Source organism: Ceratotherium simum, chromosome 2 (genome assembly GCF_057802395.1).
Source record: "Ceratotherium simum simum isolate JZ-2026a chromosome 2, ASM5780239v1, whole genome shotgun sequence".
NCBI lineage: Eukaryota > Metazoa > Chordata > Mammalia > Perissodactyla > Rhinocerotidae > Ceratotherium > Ceratotherium simum.
Window position 1 is genome coordinate 37,025,637 of NC_141901.1, and position 20,230 is coordinate 37,045,866.

Genomic DNA, 20,230 nt, shown 5'->3' on the forward strand with positions numbered 1-20,230 from the left:
GGGTGTTTTCTTTACAACTATGTGAATCCCTAGCCCTTTGAAATATTTGTTGAGAAATTCAGCTGCCATTATCCTAGGTGGGCCTGTACTCTGTATCATACTGTTTCAAATGCAGAATTTCAATAGTACACAAAAATAGAATTATATAACACAACATCCCTATCTTCATGGACCAGCTTCAATAATGATCAATTTATGACTGAACTTGTTTTAACACAATCACACTCACTTTTTTCCTATATTATTTAAAGCAAATCCCAGATATCAAGTTTTATCTGTAATTATGACAATATGTTTCCCTAAATGATGACTCTTTGTGAAGGTATTATCACAATAACCTTATAATAATTCATAAACTCATTTAAAATCTTTACTATAAAATAGAGAGTGTTCAGATTTCCCATTATTGTTTTTAAGTTGGTTCCTTTCAATCAGGATCCAAATAAAGTCCAAAAGTTATAATCACTTGAATATGTCTTTAAGTCTCTTGCATATACAGGTTCTCCCTCAGTTTTTTCCTTTACCTCTCTTGCCTTCACTCTTATTCTCTATTTTTTTGTCAATTATCTGTGATGAAACTGAGTTTCTTGTTCTGTAGCATCCCCACAGTCTGAATTTGGCTGGTTTTGTACCCGGGTATACTTTACTTTAACACATTCTTCTGCCCTCCACACTTCCTCTCAGTGGGTGGCAGAATCTACAGCAGTGCTGTCTGATACAAAGAAAGTGGAAACCATATCCGTAATCTAAAATTTTAGTAGCCACATTGGAAACTAAAATGCGTAAGCACACAACAGTACAAAATACTAATCTTTTACATTACTACAGTTAAGGGAAATAGTTCTACCAATGTTGTAAAGTTCTGTTTAATAAAAAAATATTTTGCGTGTTTTCAGCCTGGCCGATGTAGAGGCTGATCAGGTCCATGTTCGATATGTTGGCAAGACTTCCTCAAAAATGGTGTGTGCTCTTCCCTCAGGAGGCACATGATGTCTTGTGTGTTTCTTCTTCTTTTTTTTTTTTTTGTGAGGAAGATCAGCCCTGAGCTAACATCTGTGCTAATCTTTTTTTGCTGAGGAAGACTGGCTCTGAGCTAACATCTATTGCCAATCCTCTTCCTTTTTTTTCCCCCAAAGCTCCAGTAGGTAGTTGTATGTCATAGTCGCACATCCTTCTAGTTGCTGTATGTGGGACGCGGCCTCAGCATGGCCGGAGAAGCGGTGCGTCGGTGCGCACCCCGGATCTGAACCCAGGTCGCCGGTAGTGGAGCGCACACACTTAACCGCTAAGCCACGGGGCTGGCCCTGTGTGTTTCTTCTAATGATCTTAGTAGCCCTTATGTTCAAGGCCTGGATCATTAATTGATTATGTGGAGTAAAATGATGATAGTCCCTCATCATGTATTATTACCTGGAACACTTGTAGAAAGAGAAACTTCCCCTAAATATTATTGAGTTACCACGTGGTACAGTCTGTAAAGAGAACTGCAGTTAAATGAGCTGGTCCAGTAGCATCCTTCACTGTTCACCAATTAGTTTCTTTTCTTTTTATTTTTTATCCTGTGTTACTATGAACTCAGGGATTCAAACACATTGAAGTATTTCAACCCATTAGACTATGGTCCTCACTGATGCTCCAATTATCCTCTCTTTCAGCGGTGAATGTGAATTCAAGTTGGCGCCTTATTCCTTTTGATGGGACTGTAATAGTCTTTGAGACCTTTCCTGATATCAGTATGACAAGGTGTTTCTGTCTCATCTTGAATACTTACTGCCCCTGACCTGAGCTCAGCCATTTCTTTAAGAATCTCTGGTTTCTTTTTGAGGGAAACAGGATTCCCAGATCAAAATGTGTATCCCACAGGTACTCATTGCAATTGATTAATTTCTAGTAGACAGAGCTCGGAAAGGCATATTCATATTCATATTCATATTCACATGTAGTCATGTATTCACAGAGATTCACAAACACTGCCAATTCAAATTCAGAACTACAGGGTTTTTATTGAACATCTATCTTTCATCTGAATCTCCTTACTCTAACACCAAGCATTTTCATCTTTAAGGACATGGGGAATAATAGAATTAGAATATCCCATAAAGACTCATTTGCTTTTTCCCACATTATATGTACAAAACAATAAAGATAATAGCAATAATACTGCTAACCACATGATTGAGGAAAATGGTTTTTTAATTTGTTACTATCTTCGGGTATAGATAAATTATTGTGTTTTGAAGTCTCTTGGAATTATTCTTATATATGGTTATTCTATAAAAGGGACACACAGGTTCATTTGTTCCATTGTGTTTTCCATGTCTACAGGTGAAATTTTCAAAATTTCATTTAGTCTTATAATTATGTAAAAATTAATATGGTTTGCCACTCATATCTAACTAAACAAGGTATATTAGAAATAGTCTAGCCTTGACTGTAAGATCTGTAAGTGTCTCAAGGGTTAGGCAAAAAGATCTTTTCTTTTATAGGGAGGAATAAGCAAGGGGAGAAGAACCAATGTGGAGAAGTGAGATGAAAAGGTGGCTTGACTGGACAGCAGATCAGGGAATGTGTTACCCTTAGGTCAGCCCATTCTCAGATCAGGCTGAGGACCAGTCAAAGTTCCAGGGCCTGGAGGAAGGAGAGACACTTAAACAGAGCTGGATTAACAACCATTTTGTTCTAGGTGGTCAGTAGGTTCAGGCAGTTCAGCTAATTATGTATGAGGCAAAGAATGAGAATTGGGAGGGTCTGTGTCTGGCCTTGCCGTAAGTAAATAAGAAAGGTATCCGAGTCTTATCTAAGTCATATGGGAAAGAGTTGTTCTTTGCAGTTAGCCATCTTCCGGGACACAAAGAGGGGCAGATTTCTTAATCTGCTCTATTTTCCAGGATCACAAGGCTCAGGTAAATTTGACCTTATCAAAGTTCAAGTGCCTGGCACATAGTGAGTACTCAATATGCATTAGCTCTTGTCAGTCCATTACTTGGCATTTTCATTATCTCCCTTGTTCTCTAAAATGACTGCATATCCTTCTATGGTGTGGACAGACCAATATGTATTGAAATGTTTCCCAATTGATGGATATGAAATTGGTTTCAATGTTTATGGTTACAAATAATGCTGGAGGGGACACCATTACACATATATCCCTCATCTTTTATACTCTCTCTAGGATAAATTCCTCATAAAGGAATAGCCTGATTGAAGTACCTGTGCATTTCTTTTTTTGTGTTGAGGAAGATCAGCCCTGAGCTAACATCTATGCTAATCCTCTTTTTGCTGAGGAAGACGGACTCTGAGCTAACATCTATTGCCAATCCTCCTCCTTTTTTCTTTCCCCAAAGCCCCAGTAGATAGATGTATGTCATAGTTGCACGTCCTTCTAGATGCTGTATGTGGGACGTGGCCTCAGCATGGCCAGAGAAGCGGTGCGTCGGTGTGCGCTCAGGATCTGAACCCGGGCAACCAGTAGCGGAGCACGCGCACTTAACCGCTAAGCCACGGGCCGGCCCTACCTGTGCATTTTTAATTATGCTAAGCCATTCCTCAGCGTCCTGCAACAAAGTTGTACCAAGTTACAGTCTCACCATTTATGAGAATATTCTTTTCTCCAACCTCTTGCCAACATTCATAGTACCAATACCTGCCATTTATTTTTGCCAACAATTACCCCTTGTTAGGAAATTTGCTCAAAGGACTTTGCATTTAATTGCAATCTGGACAATGAGCCCAACTAACTGGCATCCTGGAAAGGCTAAAACCAGAATGTTTGTTTCTCTGTTCTCTTCTATTTCTGTCTTCTCTGTTCTCTTGGATAACCTGGCAGCCAATAGCACTGCAAACTCATCACTCTTGCTGGGAATGCCACTGCTGGTGGGCTTCACATGTTGTTCTGGATTTTGTGAGGGAGGGGCTGATTCACAGGAGACACTTGAAGTTTGGTTAACCTGACTTCCTCCAAGAGAGAGGCCAGTGAACTGAAACCATCCACCCTGTGGAGTGAGGCCCTGTGGGGCACGAGAAAAATAAAAATCAGAAAGCAAAACCTTCAAGTTTAAAGTTTGGTTGGGTTGGGACTTTCAACAATGAAACTTTTCCATATTTTTCATGACTAGAAGAGGAGGGCTTGCATTGTTGAGACTTTAGTTTATTCGGGGAAATTGAATAACATTGGTGGTTTTTGTTGTTTTGGAAGAATTTTGTATGTGCCAGTAAGTGGTGCTTGCTTTAAAATCTTGTCAGGTGAGCTCCAGTGTACAAGGAAATAGTATAAATTTGAAATAGGAAATAGAAATAGATGGAGAATTCTCAGATAATTTTAATTTAGAGTTAAGCATTGTACATTTTTTATTTTTTCAGATATTTGGTTGAAGAGACACTCCTTGAGTGTCTGAAATACCTTTCATGGTTTTCCTCAACATGCAAGGGCTTGGGGCCAGTCACATGAGTGTGTATGCAGAACTTTCCTTGCAAGTTGTATGATATTTTTCTCCTGTAGACATCAGATTATGTGTATCTGACAAGAAAAAAACTCAGCAGCATAGAAATAGGCTTCTGTGTTAGTTTTCTACTGCTGTAGAAATTACCACACATGTAGTAGTTTAAAATAATGCCCATGTATTGCCTTGGACTCTGTAGGTCAGAATCTGGGATGCCATGCCTGGGTTCTCTGCTAAGTGTTTCACAAGGTGGAAATCCAGATGTTGGCTGGCTACATCCCTCATCTAGACTCAGAGTCCTCTTCCAAGGTCATTCCTGCATTGGCAGACTTCAGTTCCTTATAGTAGAAGGACTGAAGTCCCTGTTTCCTTGCTGGCTGTAAGCCAAGAGCCATTCTCTGCTTCTCCAGACAGACCGCATTCTTTCTCAAGTGGCCTTCTCCATCCTCAAATCAGCAGCAGTGTAACGGTGCATTGAGTCTTTCTCATGCTCCACGTCTCTCTTACTTTGTCTTCTCCTACCATCCGGAGAAAGCTCTTTGCATTAAAAGACTCATGTACTTAGATCTGGCCCACCCAGACAATCTCCCCTTCTTAAAGTCAACTGTGATGTATAACATCATAATCACAGGGGTGATGCCTCAATTTCTTCACAGGTTCTGGGATGAGGGTGAGACATACTTGGGAGGACATTTCAGAAATTCTGCCTACCACAGTGTGCCCTTTGGCCCCCAAAGATCCCACATACAAAATATATTCACACTTTCTTAAGGTTCCCAAAGTCTCATCACATGACAGCATCAAAGTCCAAAGATCTCATCACTAAATCATATGAGATGTTGATGAGACTCCCGAATGTAAAGCATTAAGTACAACTCCTGGGCACAATTCCTCTCCAATCTGAGATCTGTTCTCAACATATAATTGGTGGGACAGGCACTGGATAAAAATTATAGACATTCAAGTTCAAAAAGGGAGAAAAATGAAGGTAAAAAGGACTCATTGACTCCAATGAGTTTTGAAATCAAAGGGCAAATATTAGCAAGAGTTCCTTGCTTAGGTTTCAAGGCCCGGAAATAATCCTCTGTGGTTTGAGGGCTGTAATATCCTGTTTCTATTTCCTGATATTGTTAATTTCTGTCTGTCTCCCACTGTCCTTTCCTCCCTTCCTACCTCTCTTTTTTTTTCTTTTTTTGTCTGATTAGTGTTGCTAGAGGTATATCAAATTTATCAATCTTTTTAAAGATTCACTTTTGCTTTTGTTGATTTTCTTTATTGATTCTTTGTTTTTTTCTTTATTTCAATGGCTTGCTTTATTATTTACTTCCTCGTACTTATTTTGGCATATTTCACTTTTCTTTTCCGATCTTCTCAAAGTGGTAGCTCAAATATTGATTTAATTCTTTTCTTCTTTTCTAACATAAGCACTTAGAGAAAGAAATATTCCTCTAAGGACTTCTTCAGCCTCATCCTATCAATTTTGATACGTTACGTTTCAGTTATCTCTCAGTTCAAAATAGATTCTAATTTCTGATGTAAATTCTCCTTTCACCTGTAGGTTTTTTATAAACATATTGCTTAACTTCAAAACACTTGAGAATCTTTCAGATATCTTTTTATTATAATTTCTAATTTAATTCTCTTATGGTCAAAGAATATACTCTGAGTCCTATTCTTTGATATTTTTGAGACACGATTTACAGTGGAGCCTATAGTCTATTTCAGTGAATGTCCCATATAAACTTGAAAAGAATGAGTGTTCTGAAGTTGTTGGGTGTGGTGCTCTACGAATCTTAATGACATTCCAATCTTTCAGAGCATCACAGATGTTTATTTTCAGTCTCTCCCTTTTGAAATATGTATGTCTATCCTATGCCTGTCCCATCATTGTATTTTGTAAGCACATAACTTTAGTTTCACAGGTTCACAGGGGGAGGAACTGTGCCTCAGGATGAATTGTACTTCTAGTCTCACTCATACATGATTTAAATGATACTCAGATGAGACTTTGGTCTTTAGACTTTAGAGTTGATACTGGAATGAGTTTAGATCTTTAGGGCTGTTGAGATGGAATGAATGTATTTTTCACAGTAGAGGAACATAAATTTTAGGGGGCCGGGGCAGAATGTTATGGACTGAAATTTTGTGTCCCTCCCTCAACAAATTCATATGTTGAAGGCCTAACCCCGAAAAATACCGACAACACCGAGTAGCCAGGATGTGGAACAACGGGAATGCTTATACACTGCTGGTGAGAATGCATAATGGTACAGCCCCTCTGGATAAGATTTGGCAGTTTCTTATAAAGTTAAACATACATTTCCCATATGACCCCAGGGAAGGGGTCCTACCTGGAGGGTCCAGAGTAGATTCCACCATCTGAGACTTTAGCTCTTTCAGTTCAGCTGTGGTTTATCACTTTTCCTCTTACTGTTGGATACCCTCAGCGCTCAGGGGAGAATATTTTCTTGAAGAGCACAGTTACTGCCTCTTCTATGAGAAGATAGAGGAAGAGATGCATTAGGCATCTTATCAATGACCCACTTTTCTCCAAATCCATGTGGATGAGCTGAAGTGAAATAACAGTTGAAAGAGGTCAGGTCGCTAAAGAGGCCCCATCTGAACATGGCCCCACAAAGGCAGCTCCTAAGTGAAGAGTCAGCCCTACTGTATGGCATCCGGATAACTGCTTCCTCAGCCGTGTGGGAGCTGGAGAGGACTGTGGGTGGGAGATAAGGAGAGATAGAGCCATGAGGAGGAGGTGGAGGGGCCCAAAGTGGGTGAGAGGAGAAATAAAACAACAATAAATCAATTTATTGAAAACAAAGGTGTTTTTAGTTATGCTGGAGGTGAGGAGGCTGTGATGCTTCTCTTCTCTTCTCGTTGAAATAAGATCCCCTAAAATAAAGTCACCTATAAGTCAGGAAGATTTATCAGACCACCACAACCTTAGAGTTGCTGACCACAAACAACAAGGCCCCCGATAGCAGAGCTCCAAGGCTGCTTAGCTCCTCTGTGAAGATCTCCCATGAAGGAGACCATCCTTCTCAGCCCCTTTCAGATTTTGGCTTCCCTGTGCTGATCCTTCCAAACACTTTCTCAAATCTGAGAATTTCTCCCTGTTCAGTCTTGCACGTGCAGAGAAAAACATCAAGGCGGCCGTATTTCTCAGCGACTTTCTTTTATCGAAGACTCTGTTCTTTTAGAGGTTTGGTTGGTAACATTAAGAGACATTCCTCCAGTGCCTGAAATGCCCTCCATAGTGTCCTTCACATTACAAGGGCTCAGGAACAGCCACATGAAGGAGCACAAGATTTACACACACACAAGATCTTTACTGTGGTTCTTTGATGTTTTTGCATTACAGAGAATAGTCTACACGTTTCTGAAAATTAAATAATCCATGAGAGTAGAGATGAGCATCTGAATTAGTTTCCTATTGCTGCATATTAACAGATTGCAAAACCAGTGGTTTAGAACAGCACACGTTTGTTGTCTCACAGTTCTGTGGATCAGGAGTCTGGAATGACATGGCCGGGTTCTCTGCTCACAGAATTGGTGGTGTGCCCTCCCCGCTCGAATAGGTCTGATATTGACCGTCTTGTTTTTCTGACTGTGTCCCATGAGGGGCTGCCCTCGTGATCCCATGCTCCTCTGGGATCCTCTTTGAGGACCTGATTTCTGTCAGTCATGACCTTTCAGCTCACTTAGGTGGCTTAGGAGAAAGCCTAGAACTGTGGAGCCCCAGAGCTGATCTCTGCCATCTCCTTCTCCAAGAGGAGAATAAAACAGTAGAGGTCTTCCTAAAGAAATGACCCCTCTGAGGGCTAAGACCCCCCGGTGATTAGAGCAGAGGAGAAAACCTAGAGGACAAGGGAGGCACTGAAAGCGCAGGCTGGGGAGGCAGGGTCCTCTATGTGTCCCACGTCAGGTAGGAACTCTTCCTGGAAAGGGGACATTTCCCATTGAAAGGCCAGCTTGGACAAGGGACTTGCTGGTCTCAAAGCTGAGTTGTTCTTATTACTACTTGGGCTCTCGAAGTCTCCATCTTAGGAGTTTTTTCTTTTTTTTTTAAGTTGGGGCTTTTCCTTGCATGAGAATCTCCTTGGAATTTTAGTCTGAAATGCAGTTTCTTGGGCCTTATCCCCAGAGGATTTTGACAAGCACCGCATTGACTCTGAAGTAGGTGTTCTTTAGCTCTGCAGCTGGTGCCCAGGGATTGGAGCCCTGTCTGCTGCCTGATATCACATTTAACGATCCAACACTCTAGTGGTCAATGCTGCTTCTCTATTTTACCTTAGACATTCTTCTCTCTTACACATGAGATAAACATGCTCAAAGCAGGTAATGAAATCATCCACTAAAGCATACTTGGTCCATGGTGGAGTTGGTATTTGAATCTTTGACTGCTTTTCCTAAGTCTGTGCTTTTATTGCTTCAGCACAGACCTAGGATAAGATTTGACTAGAAACGTGGTTAGGAGTAAAAGACAAGTACAAGTTAGTTATTCTTGGTAACTGTTATTTATGTACTTGACAAGTATTTACTGACTGTTTTATCTGGCATGCTCTTGTGGAGGCACTGGGGACATGGGGTGAGCAGGCAGACTGAGTGTACGCTCTCAGGAAGATGAGCTTCTGGCACCAGAGCCGGATATTTTACAGATAATCACATAAATACATTTTAATTTTGGCTGTGATAAGTTTTATTTAATACTTACGTGTTCCTTGGCCCCATTGTGTCAGCCAGGTTAGATAACTGACTCAGTATAAATAATAGGACCACAAAACTGTGATAAAAGATTTGTCCCCAGAAAGGTCCTTAAGATATTTTAGATTGAACAGTGGAAATCCTGATGCTTGATCCTTTGTCCCCTGAAATTCAGATGTGGGTTCCTGGAGGGTGTGTTAGTTGCTTTGGACAGGGAAGATTGTGGCCAAGGCTTGTGTGGGGGCTCTGCTGCCATCAAATGGTGAGGGATTGTAGGAAAATCTCCTAGTCTCTCTGGGCCTCAGTTTCCCCATCAGTAAGATAACATTGTTGTTCAAATTCTCCAAAGTCCCTTCCTGCTCACTTTTCTCTGGGTGCATGTGGGACTGAGATGCATATTAAATGTGCCCTGGGAACTGCAGGTGAGACCAGGCCTTGGTCCCTTCTCTGTGTGTGTCCTGTGGGAGCCTGAGCTGAGCCCACACCCTGAAAACACAGAACTGAGGGAGCAGATGGAAGAAAGAATATCAGAAGTTTGGAGGATGAGAACAACCCAAAGAAGAGCAAGGTACTCGTGGAGCAGGTGGCTGACAAAGGAGGTGAGAATAAAGACAAGTTGAGTTCAGCAAAGCAAGGGAAACTGAGGAATGAGTACAGCATCATCCACTCCTCAAGGAGCAGCCTGAGCTGAGCAGTGAGGACTGGGAGAGTAACTTACTCCACAGTGAACTTGGAGTTCCAAGGTTGAGGCTGGGGGATCTGGGGCTCAGATGACAATATTTCCTGGAGGAAATCAAAGGAGTGACAGGGAGAATATAAATGGACAGTTTCAACAAAATGTGGTAGGTCTCCCAAACTGGAGTATTGTGGCAGCCCAGAGGATGGGAGAGTAGGCCGAGGACATCTCTTCCTAATGACGGGGTGAACTACTGTGAGGAATCCTTGAGGATAGTCCCTTCTTTATCAGAGCTGACCACAGGTGAGTGTCTTAGGACATGGGGAGGGTAGGGCAGACCCCAGTCTAAGGAAGCAGATTTGCTATATCCTGGGAGAAAGCAGAGCATCCATCATGGGATATTTGGGACAGGAATGTAGTTGAGATGATTGGAGATTTGCAGCCACTTTTATTCAATTAGTTGAACAAATGTCACTGAGAGCCTCCTCAAGTGCTTGACTCGGTGCTAGGGTCGTGAATACAGAGATGAATAAAATATTATCCCAACTTTCAGAGAGCTCTCAGTCTAGTAAGCAGGAAGTTATGAGAAGTGTAGTGGTGGTGCGTTCATTGGAGGAACTGGCCAGTGCTGGCCAGGGATAACCTCAGTGGTTGTCCTGGTTCCCCTTCTGCTTTTCCCAACAGCTGGATGACCTGTCCTGGCCCAATGACCCTGGAACCTCAGCCAGACTGCAGCCTCTCAGAGTACAGCCAACACTTGGGCTCCATGCTGGCTCCAAGCCCTCAACACTGCCAAGGTCTCCAGAGGAAACTGCTGATGTGTCAGTAGCTATTATGTCCTGACCAGCTGGAGAAATAAAGCGGCAAGTTTAATATGTCTTTTTTTCTTATTATTTTTTATTGAGGTAACATTGGTTTATAACATATAGATTTCAGGTGTACATCATTATAATTAGACTTCTGTATATATTACATTGTGTTCACCACCAAAAGGCTAGTTTCCATCCATCACCATACAAATGACCCCCTTTACCCATTTTTCCCTCCCCTGACCCCCATTCCCCTCTGATAACCAGTCTTACAGGTTCATCTAAGTTAAATACTTTCCAGACTTCAAGATTCTCTCCCCACATCAAAAATAATTTAAATATCAGCCATGGTCCTAGAATTTTAGAACTTGGTATTTTATCCTCAAATTTTAGATCAAATAACTAAAGTAAAAAAGAAGCAAAACAACTCCCAAGTTTGCAGTGAGAATGTAGGGAGGTCCAGGACTAAAATCCTGGCTTTCTGATATTTAAGTGGTTGATAAACCCAATGGCTTTTATTCTTTTAGAAAGAGAATAAACTAACACTCCCTGTTTCACTCCTCTATTTATCATATCAATTTCTATAAAATATAACATCTCTGCTTATCTAGATAACTTGGATTCTAAATTAGTTGAGCTCCATGAACGCATTTACTGAGCCTCTGTGGGTAAAGCATTGTGCTAATTACACTTGGGGATACAGAGGAAGGGTATACATTCCTTACAGAAGAGAGCTTAAATATTTCTGTTCCCAGCTCAGCCTGGGTTCTCTGTAAGTTAGAGCATCAACAGTAGACAAAATAGTCTCATCTTGGGGAAAGGGAAGACCATGATGAGGTGTGATGAAAGCATCTGCCTTTCTACCTCCTGAAGGGTCAGGTCAAAAAGCATCTGGAGAATCTCCTCCAGAGAGTGTCCCAGCTGCCAACTGTCATAGATGAGTGTCACAAATTCTTGACATGGGCCCCCTCCCTGTGTTTCATTTCACAGATCCTTTTGAGATAGTAGCAAAATCAAGAGAAAAAGCAGAGAGATGGACTGATTTTTGACAAATTCAAAAAGGCAATGCAACGAAGAAAAGACAGTGTTTTCAACAAATGGTGAAGGATGATCTTTTTCAACCTCTTCAACTAATGGATATCTATATCCATATAAAAATAGTTAAATAAACAGAATTCATATCTCAAGCCATATACTAAAATTAACTCAAAATAGATAATAGACCTACATGTAAACCTTAAAACTGTAAAAATTCTAAAAGAAAACATAAAAGAAAATATTTGTGATCTGATTAAGATTTCTTAGATTGATACCAAAAACATAATCAACAAAAGAATACATTGATAAATTGGACCCATAAAAACTGAAGACTTTTGCTCTTCGAAGGACACTGGTAAGAGAATAAAAGGTCAAGACACAGTTAGTAGAAAATATTTGTAAATCACATATCTGATAGAGGGCTTATACCCAGACTATACTGAAATTCATAAAACTGAAGAATAAGAAGACAAACAAACAAATATTAAATTGGATAAAAGATTTGTATAGACACTTCAGCAAGGAAGATATACGGAAGGCACATAGGAACATGACAAGATGCTGAAAATTATCAGTCATTAGGCAAATGTAAATTTAAACCACAGTGAGATAGCTCTTCATACCAATTAAAATGGCTAAAACTGAAAACGCTCCATTCCAAGTATTGTTAAAAATGTGTAGTGTATTAGTTTCCTAGGGCTTCCATAACAAATCACCACAAACTTAAAACAACAGAAATTTCATCTCATACAGTCCTGGAGCCTAGAAGTCTGAAACCAAGGTGTTGTCAGGGCCATGCTCCTTCAGAAGGCTCTAGGGTAGAAGGCTTCTTTGCCTCTCCCTAGATTCTGGTGGCTCTACACGTAGGAACTGGAACTCTCATATGGTGATGAAGGGAATGTGAAATTGTATAACCACTTTAGAAAGGAGTTTGACAATTTCTCAAAAATTTGAACTTATAAAGTAGCTACCATATGATACAGCCATTCCATCCAAATGCAAAGAAAGGATATGCCTATTAAAATCTGCTCATAGAAGCTTTATTTTTAATACCATAAAAAGCCCTCAAATCTGTCCAGAGGTGAATAAATAAAAGAAATTTAGTATACCCATGCCATGGAACACTGCTCAGCAATAAAAAGGAATGAACTATTGGTACATACAACAATATGGATGAATCTCAAATAATTGCGCTGAGTGAAAAAAGATAAATGAAAATAATATAAATACTTATATACGTCCCCCTGTATTAAGCCTTAGAAAATGCAAATAATCTGTGGTGACAGAAAGCAAATCAGTGGTTGCCTGGGGTGGGAAAAGGGTGCAAAGAAGGGGTTACAAGGAACACTAAGAAACTTTTGGAGGTGGTATATCCACTATCTTTATTGGGATATATATAAATATATGTCAAACGTGATTAAATTGTATTCTTTAATTACTTGTAATTTACTGCATGTAAATTATACCTCAATATAGCAGTTAAAACAATTTAAAATGAAAGAAATTACCCTTAATAACCAAATTCAATAAATATTCTTTCATATTTAAAATATCAACAGTATAATTCTTCATGTTAGCAGGATAAAGGAGACATCATATCATCAACTCAATATATGTAGAAAAAGTATTTAACAAAATGAAGACCTTTTCATGAGGAAAAAAAGACACAAAATTCCCTACTAAGAATAAAAGGCAACTTTTTCAATCTACATTAGAGCATATATGAAAAATCTACAGATAATATAATACTCAATGATCAGTTATTTAATGCTTTTCTATTGAGATAGGGGAAAAAAACAAGAAAGTCTGCTAATCCACATTACATTGGAGATCTTAATCAGTGAAATAAGACAATAAAAATAAATAAAAACATACCAATTGGAAAGGAGAATTGAAACTATTTTTATTCACAGAATAAGTGATTGTGTATCTTAAAAAGCCTAAGAAATCTGCATAAAAATCTACTAAAACTAATAAGCGAGTTTGGCAAGATTTTAGACTATAAGATCAATATAAAAAATCTATTGTATTTCTGTGTAGTAGCAACGGACATTTGGAAGGCAAAATAAAAATACAATTTCATTTAAAATAGCATCTAAAAACGTGATATGGGGGACAAATTTCAGAAAATGTGCATAAGAACAGTACACTGAAAACAATAGAACCTTACTTTGAGAAATTAAAGAACTAAATAAACCGAGAGATAAAACTTGCTGCAGATTGAAAGACTCAGGGTGGTTTAGATGTCATTTCTTCTCAAATTGATCAACAGATCTAATTCAATCCCAATCAAATTCCAGCAGAGGGGCCGGCCCAGTGGCACAAGTGGTTAAGTGCGCGTGCTCTGCTGTGGCGGCCCGTGGTTTGCCGGTTCAGATCCTGGGTGCAGAACGTCGCACCGCTTGGCAAGCCATGCTGTGGCGGTGTCCCATATAAAATAGAGGAAGATGGGCATGGATGTTAGCCCAGGGCTGGTCTTCCTCAGCAAAAAGAGGAGGATTGGCAGATGTTAGCTCAGGGCCTATCTTCCTCACAAAAAGAAAAAAAAAAATTCCATCAGAAATGGTAGACATTTAGAAGCTGATTCTCAAATTTATGTGGAAATGAAAATGATCTTGAATTATCAAAGCAATTTTACAAAAGAAGAATCAAGGTGGACGAGTTGCATTGCTCATATTCAGAACTCCTATAAAAGTAGAGAAGTCAAGATAGTGTGGTATTGGCAAAAAAAATAGCATATAATAAATGGAACAGAGGAAGCGTTCAGAAATAGATCCACATCCACGTGGTCAATTGATTTTCAACAAAGGTACCAAGGCAATTCAAAGGATAGTCAATTATTTTCAGCAAATAGTGATAGAAAAACTATATCTCCTTATGTAAAAATATTAACCTTTATCTCAGATCACACTCAAATATAGCTAAAAATGAATAATAGACATAAATATAAAAGCTACAACTATAAAACTCCTCAAAGGAAAACATAGGAAAATAACTTTTGCATCCTTAACTTAGACAATGATTTCTTATAGAGGATATCCATTATATCTATATATGTAAATAAATATATAACAATGAAATATATTTATAAACAATAATCATATATGTATTTACATATCCATATACATAAATATCCAAAAAAGATACTATTAAGAGGACGTAAAGACACGTCACTGAATAGGAGAAATTATATTTATCTCCCACAAAAGATTGTCTCTAGAATATATCATAGAGTCTTATAAGACAATACAATAAAATGATTAGTCAAAAGACTTAAGGAAATACTTCACTAAAGAAGATACATAAATGACCAAAAAGCACATGAAAAGATGTTCAACTCAGTCATCAGGGAAATGAAATAATACCACAGTGAGTTACCATTACATGTCCATTACCACTGCTAAAATTAAAAAGACTGAAAATACCAAATGCGATGATGATGTAAAACAACTAAAAGTCTCTTACACTTGTGGGAATGAAAAATAGTACAACCACTTTGAAAAGCAGAATTACAAAAATATACCAATCATATGAACAGGCATTCCACTCCTAGATATTTACACAATCTAGCCACACAACGATCTGGATGTGAAAATTCATAATAGCTTTATTCATAATAGCCAAAACCTGGAAACTACACAGATATCTATTAATGTCCGAGGGAATGTATAAATAGATATGGTATAGCCATACAAAAGTATACTACTTAGCAATAAAAAGGAATGAACTGTTGATGCATGTAGTAATGTGGATGGATTTTAAAATCATTGTGCTGCATGAAGGAATGCAGACACAAAAGAGTACATGTACGGTTCCTTTTATACAAAGTTGTTAAAAATGCAAACCCATCTCTAATGACAGTGGTTGCCTGGGGCTGAGGGTTGAGGGACTGATGGACTGCAAAGGGGCACAAGGAAAGTGGTGGGATAATAAAAATGTCCTGTGTCTTGATTGTAGCAGTAGTTTCATTAGCGTCTACATCTGTCAAAATGCATTTAATTGCATACTTTAAAGTGGTGCAGTCTATTGTACCTAAACTATACCTCAATAGCATTCATATAATAATCTATTGTATTTCTCCATTTTAGCAGTGAATATTTAAAAAATGAAATTCAATAAAACACAATAGAGATTAACATCCACAATCAATAAATGCTTAAGAACACATGTAATGAAGACCCCTGAAAACTATCGCAGAGAGAAATTAAAGAAGACCTAGATAAATAGAAAAATATATATCAAATTCATAGATTGGAAGATTCAATACTGTTAGAACATCAAATCAACATTGTTCCAATTAATATTGAAACAGTATTTTTTGGGGAACACTTACAAGCTAATTCTAAAATTCTAAAATATATGGAAATCAAAGTACCTGGAATAGCCAAGATGACCTTGAAGAAGAATTAAGTTGGAGGATACATTCTACCAGATTTCAAAACTCACTTTAAAGCTACAGTAATTAAGACATTATTGTATTGGTGTAAGTAAACATAACCTAAATATATCAATGTGAAAGAGTAGAGAGTAAAAATTTACCCACACATATATACAATTATTTGAATTTTTAAAAATAAAGTCAACAATATATTTAACTGGGGTAATGAAAGACTTTTCTGTAAAAGGTGTTAGAATGAATGAATATTTGTTAAAAAATAACTTAATATTAAAAACCACTTGCGAAGAGAGAGGACAAGAAGTCAAGATGGCAGTGTAAGCAGACTCTGAACTCACCTCCTCCCGCGGACACAGCCAATTTACAACTGCTCGTGGAAAAATTACCCCGAGATAGAACTGAAAACTGGATAAGAGGAACTCCTGCAACAAAGGACAATCCTAATCGAGGTGGAAGAGGCAGAAACTCCCTTCTGGAGAGAAAAAACTCCACCTTCACAAGCCGCAGCACCTCATGGCCACCCGGGAGCAGCCCACAGGTCTGCAGCCATCCTTGGAGGAGCAGGGCCCTGAGCAGGGGAGTGCTCCCACTGTGGGCATTTTGTGGACCCAGCACAATCGAGATGAATGGCATAATATCTGACTTTGCCCACTACTAAAACGTTGGGGAGTACCCCCAGAAAAGCTGGTTCACATAGAAATTAAAACCGGCTCTTAAAGGGCCCATGCACAAACTCACCTGTTTCAGAAAGCAACCTAAAATCACCAGAAAGAAAGGTGCACAGCCCTTTGGGGAAAAGAGATTCACCTGATAGGCTCTGAGTGCATTGCAGTGAGAGGTGAGACCTCTGCAGGGACTGGGACATTGGCAGCAGCCATGGTAGTGGCCTGGTGTGGGTGTGCTCACACAGACGCCATTGGAGTTCTCCCTGGGGCCTGCTAGCCCAGAGTCTGCCCCAGCCACTAGAGCACCAATTTAATCCAGCTCGGCCAGAGCAAGCAGCCCACCCTAGGGACTGGCCCCACCCAACAACAAGCCCTCAGGCAACTTGTGGTCCTGCATAGATTGGTGACTGGATTCTCTGCAGCCTGGCAACTGAGCCAACGTCAGTGGGGCAGGATGTGCACAAGGAGTGGCTGGAGACTGTGGAGCAGTGTTGGAGTGAGTGAGGCTCCTGCCGTGGAGAAACTGGGTGCACTTCAGGAGGTCAGGGTGTGCACACGGGGCAAGACTGTATTGACTGTGCGTGTGGACCTGTGGTCAGTGGGGATTCTCAGCTACAGAAGACTTGTGCATCTCAAAGACCCACATAGGGGGTTTGCCCCACCTTCTAAAGCCTGAAACAATTGGGTGCTCCCATGCCTGAGGCCAGCCCCACCTAGCTGCAATCCTCAGAGAGCTGACAAGAGACTAAAGGCTGGAGGCTTATAGCAATTGTAAGCCCCTGAGACGAACAACTGGTCACACTGGGGGCCTACTCACTTAAAAGACATACTGCAACACAAATGTGGTATTAGAACTTGCAGCCAATTGTGCTGGGGCTCCCCACACACAATAAAGAGACTGAAGGGCCCACAACAACTACAAGCAGCTGAGCATTACAACAGCTGGCCAGGAGCATAACTCAGCCTTTCTGGGCACCTACAGGGAGAGCAAACACGCCACAACAGAAGGACAGACATAGCCCACATAGGGGTCACTCCTGGAACATTTGGAACTGAGGAAAGCACACTGCAAGCCTCCTAAGGCATCATTTATATAAGGTTACCTATCCAAGAGCAGGAGACGTAGCTGACCTACCTAATATACAGACACAAGCACAGGGAAAGAAGCAAAATGAGAAGGCAAAGGAATACATTCCAAGTAAGGGAAGAGGACAAAAGCTCAGAAAAGGAACTAAGAGAAACAGAATTGAGCAACCTACTTGACAGAGAGTTCCAACAAAGAGTGTTAAGGATGCTCACTGATCTGGGGAGAAGAATAGATGAACTCAGTGAGAATGTCAACAAAGAAATGGAAGATATAGAGAAGAACCAATGGGAAATGAAGAATACAATACTGGAAAAGAAAAATTCACTAGAGGGACTCAAAAGCAGAGCAGAGGATACAGAAGAACGGATCTGCAAGCTGTATGAAAGACTAGAAGAAATTACCCAAGCTGAACAGGTAAAAGAAAAAAGAATTAAAAAGAGTGAGGACAGTCTAAGGGACCTCTGGGACAACATCAAGCATGCTAACATCCTTGTTATAGGTGTCCCAGAAGGAGAAGAGCGAGACAAAGGGGCAGAGAATCTATTTGATGAAATAATAGATGAAAAGTTCCCTAACATCAGGAAGGAAACAGACATACTGGTACAGGAAGCACAGAGAGCACCAAACAAGATAAACCCAAAGAGGCCCACACCAAGACACATCATAATCAAAAAGTCCAGAATTAAAGATGAAGAGAGAATCCTAAAAGCCACAAGAGAAAGACAGTTACATACAAAGGAAACCCCGTAAGGCTATCAGCAGACTTCTCAGCAGAAAGCTTACAGGCTAGAAGAAAGTGGCATGATATATTTAAAGTGCTAAAAGGAAAAAACTTACAGCCAAGAATACTCTACCCGGCAAGGTTATCATTCAAAATAGGAGAGAGAAAAAGTTTCCCAGACAAGCAAAAATTAAAGGAGTTTGTCACCAAGAAACCGGAGCTACAAGAAACGTTAAAGGGACTGATTTAAGGGGGAAAAAGAAGGCTGAAAATAAGAAAAAATATCTATTTCCATGATAAGAGGGTAATGGATACAATTGCACAAAAAAGAGGTCGGATATGATATCAAAAACATAAAATGAGTGAGGAAGGGAGTTAAAGAGTAGAGCTTTCAGAGGTCAAACTAAAGAGACCATCAATTCTGTATAGAAGACTACTAAAACACTGAGGAAAAAAAAAGTTAAAAAATGGCAGTAGGTGCATACTTATCAATAGCTACTTTAAGCATCAATGGACTAAATGCTCCAATTAAAAGGCATAGGGTGGCTGATTGGATAAAAAAACAAGACACATTTATATGCTGCATACAAGAGACATACTTCAGACCTAACGACACTCACGAACTGAAAGTGAAGGGATGGAAAAAGAAATTCCATGGAAATGGCAATGAAAAGAAAGCTGGGGTAGCAATAGTCATATCAGACAAAATAGAATTTAAAACAAAAACTGTAAAAAGAGACAAAGAAGGGCATTACATAATGATCAAGGGAACAATCCAACAAGAGGATATAACACTTGTAAATATCTATGCACCCAATGTAGGAGCATCTAAATATATAAAGCAATTACTAACAGACACGAAAACAGAAATAGACAGTAACACAATAATAGTAGCGGCCTTTAACACTACACTTACACCAATGGATAGGTCATCCAAACATCCTAAAATTTATATGGAACAACAAAAGACCCCGAATAGCTAAAGGAATCCTGAGAAAAAAGAACAAACCTGGAGATATCACACTCCCTGATTTCAAAATATACTACAAAGCTATAATAACCAAAACAGCATGCTACTGGCACAAAAACAGACACACAGATCAATGTAATAGAATGGAAAGCCTAGACATAAACCCACATGTCTATGGACAGCTAATCTTCGACAAAGGAGCCAAGAACATACAATGGAGAAAAGAAAGTCTCTTCAACAAAGGGTGATGGGAAAACTGGACAGTTACATGCAAAAAAATGAAAGTAGACACCTTACACCATACACAAAAATTAACTCAAAATGGATTAAAGACTTGAATGTAAGACCTGAAACTATGAACCTTTTAGAAGAAAACATAGGCAGTATGCTCTTCAACATTGGTCTTAGCAACATATTTTCAAGCACCATGTCTGACCGGGCAAGAGAAACAATAGAAAAAATAAACAAATGGGACTACATCAAACTAAAAAGCTTCTGCACAGCAAATTAAACCATCAACAAAACGAAAAGACAACCTAACAATTGGGAGAAGATATTTGCAAACCATACCTCTGATAAGGTGTTAATCTCCACAATATATATATAGAACTGATGCATCTCAACAACAAAAAAACTAACAACCCAATTAAAAAATGGTTAAAAGACTTGATTAGACATTTCTCCAAAGAAGATATACAGATGGCCAACAGGCACATGAA

General features: G+C 39.4%; 1 long non-coding RNA gene across 1 annotated transcript in view; it reads left to right on the top strand.

The window, feature by feature from the left end:
- Positions 1-14,703, top strand: part of LOC147917893 (uncharacterized) — a 43,676-nt gene extending 28,973 nt beyond the window's left edge. Inside the window, exons 2-4 of the long non-coding RNA XR_015554718.1 lie at positions 9,572-9,748; positions 10,510-10,688; positions 11,625-14,703. This is a non-coding gene — a long non-coding RNA (uncharacterized LOC147917893). The remainder of the gene's footprint in view (positions 1-9,571; positions 9,749-10,509; positions 10,689-11,624) is intronic.
- Positions 14,704-20,230: the final 5,527 nt, after the last annotated feature.